At 45.2% G+C, this 19,725-nt stretch overlaps 1 long non-coding RNA gene across 1 annotated transcript in view; it reads left to right on the top strand.

Moving 5' to 3' along the window:
• The first annotated feature begins 559 nt into the window (after positions 1-559).
• Positions 560-19,725, top strand: part of LOC310700758 — a 77,599-nt gene continuing 58,433 nt past the window's right edge. Inside the window, exon 1 of the long non-coding RNA XR_014522795.1 lies at positions 560-686. This is a non-coding gene — a long non-coding RNA (uncharacterized lncRNA). The remainder of the gene's footprint in view (positions 687-19,725) is intronic.

Genomic DNA, 19,725 nt, shown 5'->3' with positions numbered 1-19,725 from the left:
AATCCACAACTTCCTGAGGGAGTCTGTTCCACTGTTGAACAGCTCTTACTGTCAGAAAGTTCTTCCTGAATTTTACTTGGAATCCGTTGGTTTGAGTCCTACCCTCCAGAGCAGGAGAAAACAAGCCTGCTCCATCTTCCATGTGACAGCCCTTCAGACACTTGAAGATGACTATCATCCCTCCTTGCAGTCTCCTCTTTTCCAGGCTAAACATACCCAGGTCCTTCAACTGCTCCTCATAAGGCTTGGTTTCCAGAACCTTGATCATCATGCATCAGGGGTCACAATGCCCTTGGATGTAGGTGTGACTTTCCACGCATATCCTCCAGTAGCTCAAGGCAAGAAAAAGAAGGAGACTTCCCATTAACTGAGCATAATCCCTTCACTACTCTCTCCCAGGCTATATGCCAAAGGCTGAAGAAAAGGGCCGTTTCTCAACTGGGCTTGAAAACAAAAGTACAGCTCTTCGCAGTAGTATCCCTGCTCTCTCTCTTTCTCCCCTCTCTTACAATATTGTGGTACCTCGGGTTACATATGCTTCAGGTTACATATGCTTCAGGTTACAGACTCCGCTAACCCAGAAATAGTGCTTCAGGTTAAGAACTTTGCTTCAGGATGAGAACAGAAATCATGCTCCGGTGGCGCGGCGGCAGCAGGAGGCCCCATTAACTAAAGTGGTGCTTCAGGTTAAGAACAGTTCCAGGTTAAGAACGGACCTCCAGAACGAATTAAGTGCTTAACCCGAGGTACCACTGTAATGTAGAAATGGCATCGCTTCACTCACATTTCTCTAAACTGCGAGGGCAAGGAGATTTAAGCTACAGAAAGACTAAAATTCGTTTAAAAATAGATATGTGTTAGAATGTTTGTTATTTTAAGGGGTTCATGCAATATGGCACAGAAGGTGTGAAATTGCCGCACAACTCTTGTCTTCAACATGCAAGCGATCATGTGGGACTGAAGAGGCGGCTTCACAGCAGGGGCTTGCTTGGCAGAGCGGTGGGGATCCAGAGTGAGACAACGTGTCCTGCCTGAGATGATGGTCAAGATGGAACCAGGGAATCTGCCTGCCTTCCCCCTTGAAGAATAGTGGGGTACGTGAAGATGAAGCGGACTGCGCTGGGAAAAGCGGGCTGGAAGAAAAAAATATATATAATGAATGTAACTAAAAAGGGGGGGAGGGAATCAGGAAAGGGAAAAGAGGAGGCAGGAAGATAATAGCAATGCACTGAAGGTTCCAGTGGTGCATTTTGAGTAGGACAGGTAATTTGCAAGATATATCGCTGGTCCTGTTATACAGCATCCAAACTCTCATTGCTACAGACAGGCCTCTCTCTGTGTACCATGTGAGTCAGGGATAAGGGGTGAATTTGGGCATGCAGATGGTTCACTGCTAAATGTTTTATTTCATGCCATCACTATGCTCGCTGCTGTTAGGAAACAGAGTGGCAGTGAGTTACATTTCTAAATGATGCCTCTTCTCCTGTTCTTTACCTTGATTGTGGCTTGGGCCTGCTAATCCTCTTGTCATCTCAGCCCCCAGTGGAGGGCGTTGTTGACATCCCGGCGCAGTGCTGGGCTTGGAGGTGGGGAACCCAGAATTCAAATCTCCGCTCAGCCGTGATGTTTATTGAGTGGCCTTGAGCAGGCCAGTATCTCTCGGCCTCAGCTGCCTCCCAGACCCATCACGAGGTGGAAACGCTGCTCCGATCTCCTTCAAGGAAGGGCAGGATGCGAGTATCATAAATATTCTAAGCAGGAGGAAAGTTGTCAGAAAATATCCTCCTAAGCTGCAACGCAACTGGCAGGGAGCAAAAGCAGAACGGCTGCTGAGTCAAGGCCTTCCTGCTTGCCAGGGCATATCCTTGAGTGGGAGATACCCCCTCGGCTGGCTGAGCACAGAGCCTGAGTGGTGCCAGCACTTGAGCTGAAATTCAATACCTGGATGCACAGCCAAGTCTGGAAGGAAACCTGATCAAAAGGAGTCTGGAGCTGAGAACGCTGAGCAAGGTGGATACTTGGCATGGGTATATAGAAACTAAGGTACAATTCAGCTGCAACTGTGACATTCACCCTGGTGCAAGTGTTGGGGTGATGGTTGGGGCTTTGGGAGTGCACATGACCGACCCCCCCCACACACACACACATCATGCAAAGTATTCATGGATAGTACACACACATTGTCACTATAAGCCCTCCACTCTCCAGAAAAAGTTCATGGAAATGTGTACACTAATGCCCAGCTTACTGGTGATGTCATTAGCATGGTGGTTTGTGAGTTCCAGGGGCCCATACCCCTTCTCCAGGACATGTAGCAGGGATACAGAACCTGTAGCCCTCCAGATGTTTCTGGGCTACAGCCATGCTAATGTTAGAATTCCTGCTCCGTGATTGCAGTCATGGGATTTTTGTCTATCACATGATGGTGTATGTTTTGACTCCACATAGTGGGAAGTGACGGAGACAGGATGTTTGTGTTACTGTGTTCTGTGAAATGGGACTATTGTCTTTTGTTCTTTTTCTCTTTGCTGTCTGACGCTAGAGAGAGAGGGAACCATGTCGCAGTGCTCCGTGTGTGTTTATATGTAAATAAAGTACGGTAGATTAGCCAAAATGCTGAGTTGCTGAGGTCTGTCACGCAAGGTGCACAAACTCTGCAGATCCCTAAGTTCGCTGGTGTTGCTTGGTATCGGTCGCTGTGATGTTCAGGCAGAAGAAAGCTTTTGAAGCTCCCAAACGATTGACCAGGAGGGAGAGAACATGCCAGTCGGGCATGTGCCTCTGCCAGGGTCCTACTCGAATGTAGGCTGAACTCCTGACAGCTGGTTGGGGTTGATGGGAGTTGAAGTCTAACAACATCTGGGGCAGCCAGATGTGGCACTCAGTTTGCAGAACACACTCCCCATGGAGACTGTGTTGTCTTTTCAACGAGGTGCTTCCCCCGCTTTCCCCAAGTCTTTTACCTTTGTGGAATTGTGTTAATGCTGCTGTTTTTTCCTTCTATTTGTTTGGTTACTGTTTCATTTAATATTTTTAAGTTTCTAATCACCTCATTCTAAAGCATCCTGAAATTGGTTTTTCCATCAGGGTTGGAGAATCTTCAGACCTTGAGCCTCAGTAGTCCCAGCAGAGGTTTCCATTTGCAACATGAGGCCACTTCCCCTAAAACCACACCCATCTGCCCCACGCCCAACATCCTTTGTGGCATCAGGCACGAGGAAGATACAGTTGCAGCTGTCGAAAGGCATTGGGGAGTTTCACAACTGGGCTCCTGGCTGTTCCTTGGCAAGGGAGGGTTGCTGTCATCACCAATCAGCTGAGCTTGCTGGGATCAGCTGCGCTGCACAGTTCCCAGTCAGGGTGCACAGCCAACACCTGCCAAAAACAGGACTTGAAGTGAGCATCTATCAGCTGATAGGCACTGACTATAAGCCCACTGGGACTGAGAGCGCTACATAATTCTCCATGGAGAGCTCTGCTGACTTCATAGCCTGCTTGGATCGGATTGGGTTTTCCTTCTCAGGGCAGCTTGAACTCAGAGGGAAAATGGGTCACCCTCTGGCATCAGCTGCACTGTGATGTTCCCCACAGAAGGGCTTGGCATCAGGGGTGCCAATCTTCCTTTGCAGTGTGGCTTGAATTGAAGCTGCACTACAAAGGGAAAATGGGTCATCTAACATCAAGTTATTGATGTGATGACAAGTGATGGACGGGTGGCCAGCACTACCCACCTGCCAAAAAACTCACTAGGGGTGGTGAAAACCCAGGATATGGCCCCTAACTTGGAATGGTGCCCCATTCCTGTTTTACACTGGAGGGTGGGATGGAAGGAAGGAAGGAAGGAAGGAAGGAAGGAAGGAAGGAAGGAAGGAAGGAAGGAAGGCACTTATCACCAGATGAGAAGTCTAAACTGACCCTGATAGGCTTTCTCCAAGATCTTACATTCTCATTATCCTGCTGATGCACCAAGCAATCCTGACCCACAAGCCCCTTTAGATCACAGTCCTGCGATTCTGCCTGGTTCTCAGCCAAGTGTGGAGCAGACACTAAACCATCAGCAAGTTTGCAAGTGCCTATCCTTACAGGCATCTGATTCTGAGAATGGTTAGGTCAGCAGCACAAAGGATTTGCTGAAGCTCTTGGAGGACTTGGAGAAGGTGTGCAAGCGATTCACCACAGACAAAACAGGTACCATAAACCACATGGGGAGAGAGACACGACCAAGTTTACTTCTCCATGGTGACCAGTTTGGTTCAAAACATTCAACCTGAAGGTTCTTGGATCAGGGTGGTGGTGATAATATAGACGCCCTATCAACAGTCACATGGGCTACTGCTGAGATCATCATCATATGACTATGCCAGCCAAGCCAAGCAAGCCAGGAATTTTGCCCTCCTGCAGCAACTTCATTTCACTTAACAAATCAAAAGATTCAACCTCAACAATGGTGTCCATCTGCAGACCCAGTGTTAGTCCTTGCTTTCCTACAGCTCTTCTAATCTCTCCTCATCTCAACCCCTAGTCACCTGTCTATCCCACTCAGGGGGATCCCAGCAGTTGTTATGCCAGGATTAGCCAACACAGCACCCTCCAGATGTTTTGAACTACAAGTTCCATCACCCCTGGCTATTGGCATGAGGTTTGCATATTTTCTCCCCGCCACCCCTGCTCCCCTAATTATGCTGCTTCCACATTGTGCTGGATAGAGATGTTTTAAGCAGACCTTCCCAAACACAAACAGCAAATGTTGCTCCAATTACAATATCTTTCATTGGCTGTTTAGTACAATAATAGTATTACTGGCTTGACCAGCAGGAATACAACTGTGGGAAGCGCACTGCAAAGCTATAGAGTGTCACCTTGTGGCCAGGCTTGAGCATAGCAGTTTTTAAAAATTAAATTTAAAAAACTGTAAACCAAGGGTCACCAACCCAGCAGCCATGGGTGCTAAGGTGCTCACAAAGACTTTCTCTGGTGCCCCATGGCAGGTGCCCCAGATGCAAACCTTCAATTTTTGTTAAAACTACTCCCCTAGAAAGAAAGTTATGGAGCAAAATGTGGAGGTACCTTCTAAGCAATATCTATGAAATGAGAGTGAGTGTGATGTGACCGCCTTGTATATTTTTCCTGGCTCTGTTCCGCACAGCAACAGCGTGTCTTCAAGACTGTGTGATCTTCACCATCAGGTGCAGCAGGAAGTAGCTCACTTCCCATGTTAAGTATGTGTTCGATAGGGATGGCTGTTTCTCTAATTTTGTCTTATGCCTTGGTCCTCATAGCAGCCATTTTTTATTATGCCCTCCCCTGATAGCCATTATTTTGTAACCGGTGCTCCCAGCACTGTCTCAAATTTCAAAGTACTCTCTCCCAAAATGTCCGCTGGTCCAAAAGGTTGAAGACCCCTGCTGTAAACTTTTGAAAACGTTTTTCTAACATCCAACAGTATTCATCTTTGGGGCAGGAATCCTTCTTATAAGTCAGTGCCTTGGAAAAAAGCAAAAGATGGAAAGCAAAGAATACAGGAGGTCTTTTGTGAAGGTAAGCTGTAACCCTAGAAGTAACACTGAAATGGGCCGGACTAGTTACACAATTCAAAATGCCAGGGTCGTTAATCAGATTGATCACAGCTCCAGATTGATAATCAGCAGCAACAATCAAGGAGCACAATCCTTCCTGCCCCAATCGCAAGGCTCGTCCCCAACCTAGAACAGTTGGATTCAGAGAACAAGGAACCATGTGCACCACGGCACCATTGGAAGCAACATGGGGTGGTCTCCCTGGGCAGCTAGAGGCACCTGGCGGCAAAGGTTTAAGCAGGTCCTTGGCTCCTGGTCATCTGAATCCACCATTCATCTATACCAGGCATAAGCAAACTCGGCCCTCCAGATGTTTTGGGACTACAACTCCCATGATCCCTAGCTAGCAGGACCAGTGGTCAGGGATGATGGGAATTGTTGTCTCAAAACATCTGGAGGGCCAAGTTTGCCTATGCCTGATCTATACATTAAAAAGCAATTCACCAGTCAAGCAAAATATATAGTTTTACCTGTGGCCCCTCATTGTGGGTCTCTTATTCCTAATGGTTTATCATTCTGTGGCACACTCTGGATCAAAGTCTTGATACCTAATGAGAGCTTGCTGGTTCAGTTTTGGGGAACCAGTGGAGCTGGCCAGGAGCATAGCAGTTAGACTGTAGCATGAATCTGGCAAAGCTTCTGGAACCTTCTTCACCAGTCACATGTCTCAGACTCGGGCCCATATTGCAGACTCAGGTCCATGTACATATATGTCTATTTCCTGGTCCTTTTCCCTTCAGGCAGTTTCACAATGCAAGTAGGTAAGATTTGGCCTTCCCTGAACAGAGTTCCTTCAGCTCAAGGTGGACTTCCGTGCCAGTATTTCCAACTACACAAACAACCTGTCCCTGAGACTTCCTTGGATCAGTGCTGAATTCCAGCCGCTAGGCAAGGTCTTTGAACTTTTGCCTGTATAAGGTCAGCCAAAGGTAAAGGCACAAAGATCGAAGCACAAAGATCTTCCTTGATGCTTAATCTCTGAACAAGCACTAAAAAAATAATCATCATCTGTTATCAAATGCTCTTTTGCATACGAAGGCAGATGTTCTCCCGCAAGAGGACATCTTCATCAGGATAACGTTATCAGGACTCCTTCCCTCTGGTATCAGACAACATGGGGACAAAAGAAGCCCATTGGCTTGGTAGATTAATAATAGGAGGGTGGGGATGAAGATACATTTGCCTGATAAGGATAATTGCGCCACTTCAAGGCCCATCTAGTCTAGCATCCTGTACCCCAAGGGGCCAACCAGATGCTTATGGGAAGTCCACAAGCAGCACATGAGCACAATAGCTCTAAAATGGCACCCGGAGACATGTCACCTCTGACCCTAGAGCTAATGTAGCCGGCAGGACTGGTAGCCAGGGCCTTATCCTCCATGACATTTGGTTCTTGCCCAGATGTTAGTGACTGGGGCACTGCAGGTGGGTACCAGCAAGAAAGGATCAGGAAGAAGGCTAGCCTGACATTGTCCACACATGGACTCCAACTCTCACCTGGATTCTGGGCTTAAGCTGCTGCAGCACAATCCTGTTCTGAGCAAGGCTAGTAAGCTCACTCTAACTCCCCTGCCCCCTGTATGGGACACTGTGGATCTTTGCTGCTTGTTCTATGGGATTTGATAGCCCGTGCGGGTGGCGCTGTGGGTTAAACCGCAGAGCCTAGGGCTTGCCTATCAGAAGGTTGGTGGTTTGAATCCCCGCGACGGGGTGAGCTCCCATTGCTCAGTCCCTGCTCCTGCCAGCCTAGCAGTTCGAAAGCACGTCAAAGTGCAAGTAGATAAATAGGTACCGCTCCAGCGGGAAGGTAAACGGCGTTTCCGTGCGCTGCTCTGGTTCGCCAGAAGCGGCTTATTCATACTGGCCGCATGACCCGGAAACTGTAAGCCAGCTCCCTCGGCCAATAAAGCGAGATGAGTGCCGCAACCCCAGAGTCGGCCACGATTGGACCTAATGGTCAGGGGTCCCTTTACCTTTACCTTTACCTTACTCCATTCATTACAGACCCTCCAAGTGTCCCTATTTTTCAGGGACAGTCCCAGATTTACAAAAGCCATCCTGGTTTCTGATTTGTTCCTGGAGTGTCCTGCTTTTCCTTAGGACATCCCTATTTTCATCAGAGAAATGTTGGAAAGTATGGAGTTATGCAACCCCTTAGCCAAAGAGATAAGTAACTTTGCAACCTTTAGAAGACATCTGAAGGCAGCCGTGTATAGGGAAGTTTTTTAATGTTTAATATTTTATTATGCTTTTTTATTAGTTGGAAGCCACCCAGGCAAATGGGTGGGGTGTTGTTGCTGTTGTGTTGTCGTTTAAAAGGTCATCCCTATTTTCATTGAAGAAATGTTGGAGGGTATGAACCTTATGTTCAGTTTGTTATCTCTACTTGTGCACTTGGGTTGCTGAGCATCTTCGGAGGGAATCGAAAGACCTGAGTGACTTTGCTCACTTTTAATCGATGTTTTTCCTCCTCCTCTCCTGCTTTCTAGCGGGCCAAGCAACCCTCATTCTGGCGCTTTATTGCACTGGTTTTCTGCAATGTATTTTTGATACAACATTAGTGGTGGATTAGCTTTGTGCTATTAATTTGTTCTGTGATGCTTCTCCAATGCTACCATATTATTGCTGTCTGGCTATAAGTGCCACAAGAGCAGGAGAAATCAACAGCAACAGCAACCGAGAACATTTGTGGTATGAAAAGTTATGGGATTTCATTAGGAAGTTACAGGGCATGCACTGAATGAAAACGAAGCCGTATGACTGCCCCAAAGCTTTTGCAGGCGCAAATAGTGTTGGCCATGTGTGGCCAACCTCATAGCATCATGAGCAAAAATAATCATGAGTGAGCAACAAAAGGGATGACTGGAGGTTCCCCTCTGACAATTCCCAGTTTATTCTCTAACTTTGAGGAGCAACTTAGGTTGCCCTCTCATCGTCCACCACCACTCCCTCCTGACTTTCCACTTTTCTACCCTGTACATAAAGCTGTCTGCTGCGATCCGCTTGCCTGATTCTCCCTGCAACCCACCTCCCTCAATCCTTCCCTCTTTTCCTCCAGTGCCTTTTGATGAGATTACTACGTTGCTGACCCCATCTAACCCTCCTGCACACCCATTGACCTATTTCCTATCTGCTCCTACCACTACAGCCACAGTCCCAACCTGTCCTTCTCCTCCGGTTTCTTTCCTGCTGTGTTCTAGCATCCTACAGCTCTCGCAGCTCCCTTGACCCATCCTCACCCTTTAAGCAACTGCTGATCTCATTCCTTTGCTGCCAAGCTCTCTCCTGCTCCTCTGACTTTCTCTCTTTCACCTCTGCTCTTGACCCCTCTCTGATCTGGCTTCCATCCTGTGGACTCCACTCAAGCTGCTCAGAACATAAACCCAAAGGTCCCTGCTCTGTCCTTGTCCGCCCTGATCTCCCCCTTGCTTTGAATACAGTTGACCCTCCTTGGTCCTGTGAAGTTGAAGTGGTGGATGTGTGTCGCGGTGGACACCCCTAGAAGGAGTTGCCAAAGTCCGCTGTTATTTTTCTTGCTTCTTTCATTGGTTATGTTGCACATTTTTGTATTACAATTTGAATTCTCTGGAACAGGAAATAAAATAAACAATAAAAAATACAGTTGAAAACCACACAGCGTCCAGCACAGTGCATTGCAATTGCTACAACAGGCAAAACAACAACAACCCATGAGCAGTTTTCAAGTGGTTCATTGCAAGAGAGGGAAGAGTTTAGGAACCACTGTGCTACAGAGCCATAACTCTGTGCTTGCTTTGGTTTGCAACAAGCCAAATGGAATGGGTGTATAAGGGAAAAGATGGGAGACTTTCCTTGATGAAACTGGACCTGTGTATTACTAGATGGCCATTCAAGAGGAGAGGGGCAAATCAAAGAAGAAGAAGAAGAAGAAGAGTTTGGATTTGATATCCCGCCTTTCACTCCCCTTCAGGAGTCTCAAAGCGGCTAACATTCTCCTTTCCCTTCCTCCCCCACAACAAACACTCTGTGAGGTGAGTGGGGCTGAGAGACTTCACAGAAGTGTGACTGGCCCAAGGTCACCCAGCAGCTGCATGTGGAGGAGCGGAGACACGAACCCGGTTTCCCAGATTACGTGACTACCGCTCTTAACCACTACACCACACTGGCAGAAGTGATTCCAGGGCCAGCACACCTCGTGCTACCCATAAATAGCTAGGGTGCAGGGAGTTCTCTCATGTGTCATATTTCTTTCTCCACCCTTTTTGGGACTGTTGACCAATATGCATACTAGACTCCCACAAGCTCAGCATCAACTGTGCTGATCAAACATACCTGAAGAATCATCAAGAGCCAAAAGGTGGAGGAGAAAGAGCAGGACTGTCACTGTGTAAAAGTAGCAACCACAGCTCCAAACCAGAAGCAAGATGAGGCAGCAGCTGTACAGGCAGGAGATTCTGAAGGTGCCAGTGGGCATCAGAGTGAGATACAAACAGATCAGACCAATGGGCTCACCTGGAGCCATCATTATATATCTTTAGGCACCAGACAAAAACCGTCTTATATAACCAGGCCTTTGGTCTAACTACCTGTGGCCTTTTAGAAGTGGGAGATGGTTTTAAAGTACAGGCAACTCCTATTTTGCACACTTTCAAAGAATGTGCAACTGTGAATGCACGGGTCATTTTTGCATCCAGAAGACATCAGGGTGGGGCGGAACAGGATGTACAGGGCAGGGTGGGGTTACATGCAATCCACCGACACACACAATGACCTGGAACATAACTCCCACAGAAAACAGGGGTTTGCCTGTATTTCTTTTCCCCCCTTTGCTTTTAATGTATCTACGTGGGGGGGTTGTTTGTTTGTTTGTTCATTTATTCATTCATTTGATTGTTTGAAGTTGCTTTGGGTTGCCCTGGGCAAGATAAACTGACCAACAAAATTAATAAGTAAAATAAATGAATACTCAGCTGGCGAGTGCAGCTCCCATTCATGCCAACAGAGCTTATTCAGGAGAAATTCCTGGTGGGTTGTGACCCATATTAATGAGCATGAGGGTGGGTGGGTGCAAATGCCTTTTGGACTTTCTGCATTGAGACCTCCAGAATAAAAACATCATCTTTTATTAGGTACTTCCTGATTTGTCTTTACTCTCACCTGGGAAGCCAAAGCATGGAAGGATCCCAAGAGATGCATATGAGAGAGAGGGGGGGGGGGAGAGAGAGAGAGAGAGAGAGCACATTTGTTTAGGTAAGCATAGACAAGCTTTTGACACACAGAACCTTTTAACAGGCAAGCCCTACATAGATTTGCACGCTTCTGTGCCAACAGTCAAGGTGTTTGTGCCTTTATGTTATGAATCCAGGAAGGTTCTGTTTTATGCTGATCAGGAGTGATCTAAGCGATAGGATGCATTGCTTGATTCTTTTATTACCTTGTTGTGTTTGATGTTGAGTCAAGCAAATGCTTGTTCTCTGTTTAAGAAACAAAGACTCTGCCCTGCCCATTCTGCTCTGGTACAGAGGCCACCAGGTATCATTTTGATGCTAAGTGCAAGGAATAACTCAGAATAAATTTGCCGTCCGGGCTCTCTTATTGCAAGTATTGATTAGAGTTGCAAATACACATTCTAGGAGCCATTCTCAAGACCATTTAACGTGGAATAATTAACACAGTGCTATTTGCTTGCCTAATGATGACTGCACTGCCACTTTTCCAACAGAACATTATATTCCCTTGCTATGTGGGTATTTTATTTCAGCAGTCTCAAGAAGACCCATGCATATTCAACCCTGTAACTGTGAGTGATGTAGACAGGCCCTTGTAGTTCCAGTTTTATCTAATCTAATCAATCTACAGTATCTATCTATCATCTATCTATCTATCTATCTATCTATCATCTATCATCTATCTTTCACATTATATCCCACCTTTCTTCGCAGGAGCTTAAGGTGGCAAACATTTTTCTACTCTGCCACCGTATTTGGATGTCCAAAGCCACTTGGAATCTACAGCAAAGGGAAGGAATGGTGAAAGACAGTTCGCAAGGAGCCACCTACATTTCTGAGGCTGTAATCTGACAGTAGACATGCTTCCCTGGGAGTAAGCCTCAGTGAACTTAATGGGGCTTCTTCGCAAAGAGGGCATAGATAGGATTTGCCCTGTCTGTTACGGTAATGTAGGCAGAGGCTGAGCCAATGTTAGTAGCATGCAAAGAAATAACGTATCTCGAAGATGCTGAGAAAGCCAAACCCGTAAGGTGGATGGCTTAAAATCTGAACAGCTGTGCCTAATAAAGGACCGATCAGCGAAAGGCACTTAGGGGAGAGGAGAGGAAGCTCCTACACAATTCATTCTGGCATGTCTTGGTTTCTGACATTTGATAGTGCTTGGGCTGCACTGATCCCAGTACAGTGGTACCTCGGGTTAAGAACTTAATTCATTCTGGAGGTCCATTCTTAACCTGAAACTGTTCTTAACCTGAAGCACCACTTTAGCTAATGGGGCCTCCCACTGCTGCCACACTATTTCTGTTCTCATCCTGAAGCAAACTTCTTAACCCGAGGTACTATTTCTGGGTTAGCGGAGTCTGTAACCTGAAGCGTCTGTAACCTGAGGTAACACTGTATCTGCTGCATAACTGATAGGACAATGACTGCAAATCTCCTTGATGGGATCCGAAACCACCATGGAGCTGGTGGCAGCACATGGTGTGTAACATGTTTTAAAGGTGGGTAAGCCAAGGTGTCTCTGTGTGCTGCTCTGGTTCGCCAGAAGCGGCTTAGTCATGCTGGCCACATGCTGTACACCAGCTCCCTCGGCCAGTAAAGCAAGATGAGCGCCGCAACCCCAGAGTTGGCCACGACTGGACCTAACCGTCAGGGGTCCCTTTACCTTTAAGCCAAGGTGGTGCCTTATAGTTGTTGCCGGACTCCCAACTCCTTTCAGCCCCAACTAGCGTGGCCGATGGTCATAGAATCATACAATTTTTGAGCTGGAAGGGGTCCCAAGGGCCATCTAGTCCAACCCCCTTCAATGCAGGGATTGCAGGTAAAGATCAGGGAGGGTGGGAGCTGTAGTTCAGCCACATCTAGAGGGCACCTCATGGGGCTGCCCCTGTTTTAGAGAGTCAGTGCAGCAAATGTTACAGCAGACAGGAAATGAGATCTAAGGAAAGGGGCTGAAGGGAATAAGAAACCTGATCATTTGTGGCACAGGGAAAGTGGCTTTTAACTCCCAGCCCTTATCCTTCCAGCACAGCCAGTGGGGAGATGCACAGATGATCCCATAAAGCTGATCCCGCTCATTTTCCTTCCCACAACCGGAAAGACTGGCAAAGCAGGCAAGAAAGCGAGCAGCTAAGGAGGGAACTCAAAACCCACCGAGCGAGCGGAGGGGGACGCGAGGCGAGGCACCAAGGTCGATTGCAGGGGGCCTCTGGGGAGCCGCATGACATAATTCCCTTAAAATATTAATCCCCATTTTCACTGCGAGGTGAGTCAGCAGCAGTGATAAAACCCCAGAGAAGTCATAAAAAGCAAGAGCAATTGATAAAGCGGAGAGTCGACATAATAAAACTCTGCCACGCTGAAGGTCAGGTCACGCCTGTCTCAGTCAGGGCTGTGAGCCAGCAGATGGATGGTTTGCTTGCTCCACAGCCCTCAGGGCCACAGAAGAGAGGCATCTGAGAAGGCTATGCAGCTCCGCAAAACCCGCAGCGAGGGGGTTTTCAGCCTGCAACATCCCCCAATGCAACTTGCAGATCCGAAAGTTTCCTGAGGACGAAAGCCTGGCATTTCTAGTTGAATTATTTGGCCAAGGAAAGTGATCCAAGTGAAGCAAACACACTTCTTCCTATGTAGGCTGAAAACTGTGTCTGCGTGACAGAGCTCTGCAGTGGGGGATAACCACTAGACCTCATTCACCCCTGTTAGAATTCCTGATCTATGATTGCAGTCATGGGATTTTTATCTATCACATGACGGTGTGTGTTTTGACTCCACAGAGTGGGAAGTGACGGAGACAGGATGTTTGTGTTACTGTGTTCCGTGAAGTGGGACTATTGTCCTTTGTTCTTTTTCTCTTTGCTGTCTTTGGGCTGAAGAAAGCTTTTGAAGCTCCCGAAAGAAAGACTAGGAGGGAGAGAACATGCCAGTCGGGCATGTGTCTCTGCCAGGGTCCCACTTGAGTGTAGGCTGAACTCCTGACAACCCCTATAGAATATCCCACGATTCTTCTATATTCGTCACCGAATGTGTAAACTGACTCCATTGAAAAGCCTCGAGCCAGAGGTCATGTGTGAAGATGCTAAAGGATTCCGTCTGTCATTTGCACATGCAAGTCATCGCATGAGGTTAAACCCATTTAGTGACGAACCTGCATGTGTGAATGATGCCCTGGAAATGGCTCATTGCTGGAATACTGCAAGGAGAATCTCTAGGCCACTGGGATATATTATTGGTGGCTGCTGCCACTGACATGAAGGCTTTGTATGCAGTTGTGGGTATCTACATGGAGGTCAGTTTTCAAACATCACAGCTCCTGCATGGAGCACCACCATGTGGAAGAGTTTTGCAGCGGCTGCTACATGGATGTGCTGAGAGGGTGGAAACATCAGAAGCAAATTAGGGCGGGGGGACCTGGGCTACAGGATCCCATAGCCCATGGAATCCTAGGCAGGATTCCATGGGCTACAGGAAGGCTCAGTATAGCAAAACACTGTCACAAATTTGCATTGTGCAACAACAGCAAGCCAGCACAAAGTGATGTGTAGATAACTTGGCAAAATAAGAGCTGAAAGACAGTGCAGTGGCAAAAGGCACAGCCAGTGAGATACCCCTTACAATGTGATACCAGAGAGACCTGCTTCTCTTTCTGCCCTGCACATCTCTCCTGCAGGTGACTCTACTCACAGGAGCACAGAGAGTAGAGACAGGCATTATGCCAAGGAGGTGAGGCAATGAAGCTAAGCAGATCTCACTGCAGGGGACCATATGTAGGCTGCTTAGAGCTCCTCTAAGGAAGGACAAGTCCAACAAATAAATAGTGCATTTCCTTTATTCTAGATGTTGATGTCTTGCCCTATCCCGAGGATCTGGGCTGCTAATGGGCATGTACATTAGAAGGGGCTAAGCCAAAGGGCTTCCCCCTAATCCACTCTCTAGCAGCCTGCAGAATCTTGTGAAGATTCAGGGAGTGCAGAATACAGCTGGTTGTTCTGATGAACTTTGTGTTTGAAGGGAGGAGGGGAGTGTCTCCATCTCCAGACCTCTGGGTGGAGCCACCCAGCTTTTCCCACCGAGACCCATGAATAATAAAAGTGCTTAAACCAGCCTGAATCTTTTGTTAACTATTATTTATTTGTTGATGTTGGCTTGTGTTTTCATGAAAACTAAGGGCCTTTTTCATAGCAGTGCCCCCCTCCTCACTGCCCAGTTGTGGAATGCCCTTCCCAAAAAAGCACACCTGGCCATAGGTGCCAACTCCCTGGCACCCTGGATGCCTGAGCACCCACAAAATTCTCCATGAAAGGGCCAGACACCCACAAATTTCAGTGCCAGGGCCATGCACGCTGCATGGCACTCACACCCTGGGCACCCACAGTTGCAGGGCCAAGTTGGCACTCCTGCACCTGATTCCTTCTCTAATGTATTTTCAGTGGCAGGCAATGATCTTTTGATTTTCTCCAGCTTTTAAAATGATAACGTGGACTTCCTATTACTTGGCTCTGGGGGGTTTCAAGCTCCTGTTCTCTTAAAGTGATGTGGTTCCAGTGATGTGGATTTCTTTACTTTGTTTTTGAGTTGACAGAGTTTTGTTTCTTTTATGATATTGTTGTTACTGTTTCAGAAGCCAATCAGAAAACTTTTGTTATTGGGTGAAATATGAATTATGTAAGTAAATATTGGTACTTATTACTTACACCAGTGGTTCTCAAACTTTTTGTGGTGATAGAACCCTTCATTTTAAGCATAACTTCAGCAGAACCCTTAAAAAAAATTTTTTTTTAAGTGGGTTTAGCAGTTGATTATTGGGGAAAGCAAGCAAGAAAGAGCCAGAGAGTGTGGCAACTTGGAAACTTCAAAAAACCTTGCTGTCAATCTCTTCATTTCCCTTAAGGGGAGAAGCCTGCCACCCTTAAGGCTTCATCTCTTATCTCTCTGTTAGCATTAAAGGAGCAACACACCTAACCCTAGCCACCAGGGTGCAACTTGATAGAAATGATTCCCATAACAAGTGCTAGAACACCAGGGCTGGGCCAGGAGATTTTGCTGCCTGAGGCATAATGTATTGTGCTCCCTCCCAAGCCCCTCCTACCACAACAGGCAGGTGCACCACAGCACTATAGTGGCCACCCTGGAGAATCACTAGTGTCAGGATTATGGGGAGACATGGTAGGGTGGCTGCTGTCTGCTGCTGTTGCACAGCTGTGCAGCGCCAAGTCTCTTCCCTCCTCTTTGCCTTCTCACTCAAAGTTTTTACCCACTCTTCCTCCAGCAGCTCCCCTTCCACCAACGCAGCAACAGCTGTGGGTAATGCGCTCCTTGCAGGCTGGATCTGCCGCCACTCTGTTTTTTTAAAAAAAATTATTTATTTATTATCGTTTCAAAAGGTACAAAGAAAAAAACAGAAAACAAAGAAAACACACACAACCAAAAGAAAAAAGAAAATTCCACCTTTTAAATCTCCTTTTCAGTAGCTTCTTTTCTTGACTTCCCCACGCCTCCCCTTCTTGTATTCCAATTCCAATATTTTGTTCAGCAAGTTTTTAACCTTAGTGTCTTAACCATATTTTGTTAATACGCTTCTTTATAGTCAGTTTAACCCTTATTTCATTATTATATTTACTTCAGTTTAATCAGTAACAGTAATGCCAGTAATTATTTCATTATTATATTTACTTCAGTTTAATCAGTAACAAAGGCTTCGACAGAAAAATTTCGAATTTGCTAATAAATCTGGCAGATGGCTTGCGTGGCAAATTAGGAAAAGGAAGGAACAAAGTACAATTAACAAAATTATGTTAGATGGAGAAGAGGTAGAAAATCCCAAAGCCATTAGGAAAGGATTCTTGGATTTTTATAAACATCTATATAACAACAGTGAAAAGAATAACATGAAGAAAATAGAAAGATTTTTAAAAGGAAAAAGTATGCAAAAGATCCCGACAGATAAGAAAGACCGACTGAACGCCCCAATCGCAAACAAGGAAATTATCGACATAATAAAAGAACTGAAAAAAGGGAAGGCACCAGGACCAGATGGCTTAACATCTAGCTATTATAAAGAACTGAGGCACGCCTTAATAGTACCAATAAAGGAAGTCATGAATAATATATTGAAACAACAGGACATCCCGGGAACGTGGAAAGAGGCCTTTATTACACTCATTCCTAAGCAAGATTCCGATTTGACACAAGTAAAGAACTATAGGCCAATATCGCTGCTGAACACAGACTATAAGATTTTTGCTGGAATACTAGCAAAAAGATTGAAGAAGATATTACAGGAAGTAATACATGTTGATCAGGCAGGCTTCCTTCCGGGCAGACAGATGAAAGACAATGTTAGGAACATAATAAATATTTTGGAATATCTGTCTGCAAGGAATGAGAAGCAAGCCTTATTAATGTTTGTGGACGCGGAGAAGGCTTTCGATAATGTATCGTGGGAATTTATGTTAAAAAATTTAGAAATGATGGAGGTTGGGAATGATTTCTACAATGGAATAAGGGCTATTTACTCTGAACAAAGAGCTAAATTGATTGTGAATAATATACACACTGAAGAATTTAGGATATCGAAAGGTACTAGGCAGGGGTGTCCTCTCTCGCCGTTATTATTTATAATAGTCCTGGAAGTCCTTTTGGGTTCAATAAGGAATAATGATAAAATAAAAGGAGTGACAGTCGGCAAAAACGAATATAAGATTAAAGCCTTTGCCGATGATATTGTAATAACGATTGAATAACCTAAAAACAGTTTAAATGAGGTTTTGGAGGAAATTGACCAGTTTGGTAGAGTGGCTGGTTTTACGTTAAACAAGAAGAAAACAAAAATAATGGTCAAGAATATTGACCAGAGTACAACGGAGGAATTGCAACGAGAATCAGGGATAGATGTGGTAAAAAAGGTAAAATATTTAGGAATATGGTTGACCCCAAAAAACATTGACTTATATCAGAACAACTATATCCAGGTGTGGAATGGAATCAAGAAAGATCTAGAAACCTGGGGCAGAATGAAACTGTCCTTTTGGGGCAGAATATGAACGATCAAAATGTGTGTGCTCCCAAAGATGATATTTTTGTTTCAAATGATCCCTATAATTAGGGGAACAAGTGTGTTTAAAGAGTGGCAAAGAACGCTTTCGAGATATATCTGGCAGGGCAAAAAGCCAAGGATACAATTTAAGTTACTAACAGACGCCAAGGAAAGAGGCGGTTTTGCGATGCCGGACCTAAAACTATATTACGAGGCGTCCTGTCTTTGCTGGCTAAAGGAGTGGATAAAATTAAATAATAACAAACTATTAGATCTAGAGGGTTTCGATAATAGGTTCGGGTGGCACGCCTATTTATGGTTGGAGAAGAAGAAAGTCCACAAAGGTTTCACCAATCATGTCATTAGGGGTTCCTTAATAGAGGTTTGGGATAGGTATAAAAACATTTTGGAATTTAAAGTCCCGCACTGGTTATCACCTTTAGAAGTAATGTCGGTAAAGAATATTAATATGAGGCCAAATTGGATAACATATGGAGAATTGGTAGTGAAAGAGGGGGAGAAATGGAAACTGAAGCCATACGAACAAGTTAAGGACCAGGTTTATGATTGGCTGCATTACTTCCAGGCAAATGCAATGTTTAACAAAGATCTTAAAGAAAGGGGTTATATAGAAAAAGCGTCTAAATTTCAATCAGAAATAATCGATAATGATGTCAGGATAATTTCAAAAATGTATAAAATACTTTTGGAATGGCAAACAAAAGACGAGGAGGTAAAGTCGGTCATGATTAAGTGGGCCAAGGACTTCGGTTACAATATACAACTAGAGGATTGGGAAAAGGTTTGGAATGAAAATATGAAATTTACCGCATGTACAGCACTAAAGGAAAACATAATGAAGATGGTGTACAGGTGGTATATCACACCGGCAAAACTAGCAAAAATGTATAAGACATGTAACAGGTGCTGGAAATGCAAAGAAAAAGAGGGATCACTCTTTCACATGTGGTGGGATTGCAGGAAGGTGAGGGGATTCTGGGATCTGATCTATGGAGAACTGAAAAAGATGCTTAAATATTCGTTTGTCAGGAAACCAGAATCCTTCCTGTTAGGAATAACAGGAAGAGAGATAAAAAGACGGGATTATAAACTGTTTCAGTACGCTGTTACAGCGGCAAGAACACTAATGGCCCAGAGGTGGAGACAGGAGGAATTGCCAACTCTAAATGAGTGGAGGATGAAACTTACAGATTACGCGGAATTGGACAAGATGACTGGAAGAATAAGATACCAGAAAGATCAAAAATTCATCGAGGACTGGGGAAAGTTTGCGGAATATCTGGGAACTATATGTGATCAACAAACAACGCTAGTGGGGTTTAAAGAGACTTTGTAATATTTTAAGGTATATTGTAAGACAGAATTAGGTGAGGTGAAGGTTAATGGTAAATCGACAATATTATATAGAAAATGCGGGAAAATAAAGAAAATGGATGATTGTGGGAGGTGCTGGTGGAGGTTCAAAAATTGTAAATTTGTAACCATGGTTGTAATCAATATAAGTAAAAGGAAAATCTAATAAAAAATTAAAAAAAAATAATAATAATCAGTAACATTTAAATTGTATACCTTAGTCATATATAAAGAGAAAAGAAAAAAAAACAGAAAAGAGAATACTTTTCCTAAAGTTGTCCCTAGTTCCCATCCACGAATTCCCCATTCTTATAATAATAAATGACATAAAAATTTTTACACTGCAAAGTAAAAATCAGGCCCCCTTTGGGCTCCCAAACCCTCCTTTTCCCTCCCCGGTTTCAGTCCCAAACCAAAAGCCATTAGTCCATCTTTTTAGCCTGGTGACCTTACGTCCGAGGCTCTCAAGTCCCTTTCAGTCCCTTTCAGCCGGCTTCTTTGGAAATCTCTTATATTAAATACCCAAACTCGA

The sequence above is a fragment of the Podarcis liolepis genome, assembly GCF_965112155.1.
Source record: "Podarcis liolepis genome assembly, chromosome: 2".
Lineage (NCBI taxonomy): Eukaryota > Metazoa > Chordata > Lepidosauria > Squamata > Lacertidae > Podarcis > Podarcis liolepis.
This window is presented reverse-complemented; position numbering and strand designations above follow the sequence as displayed.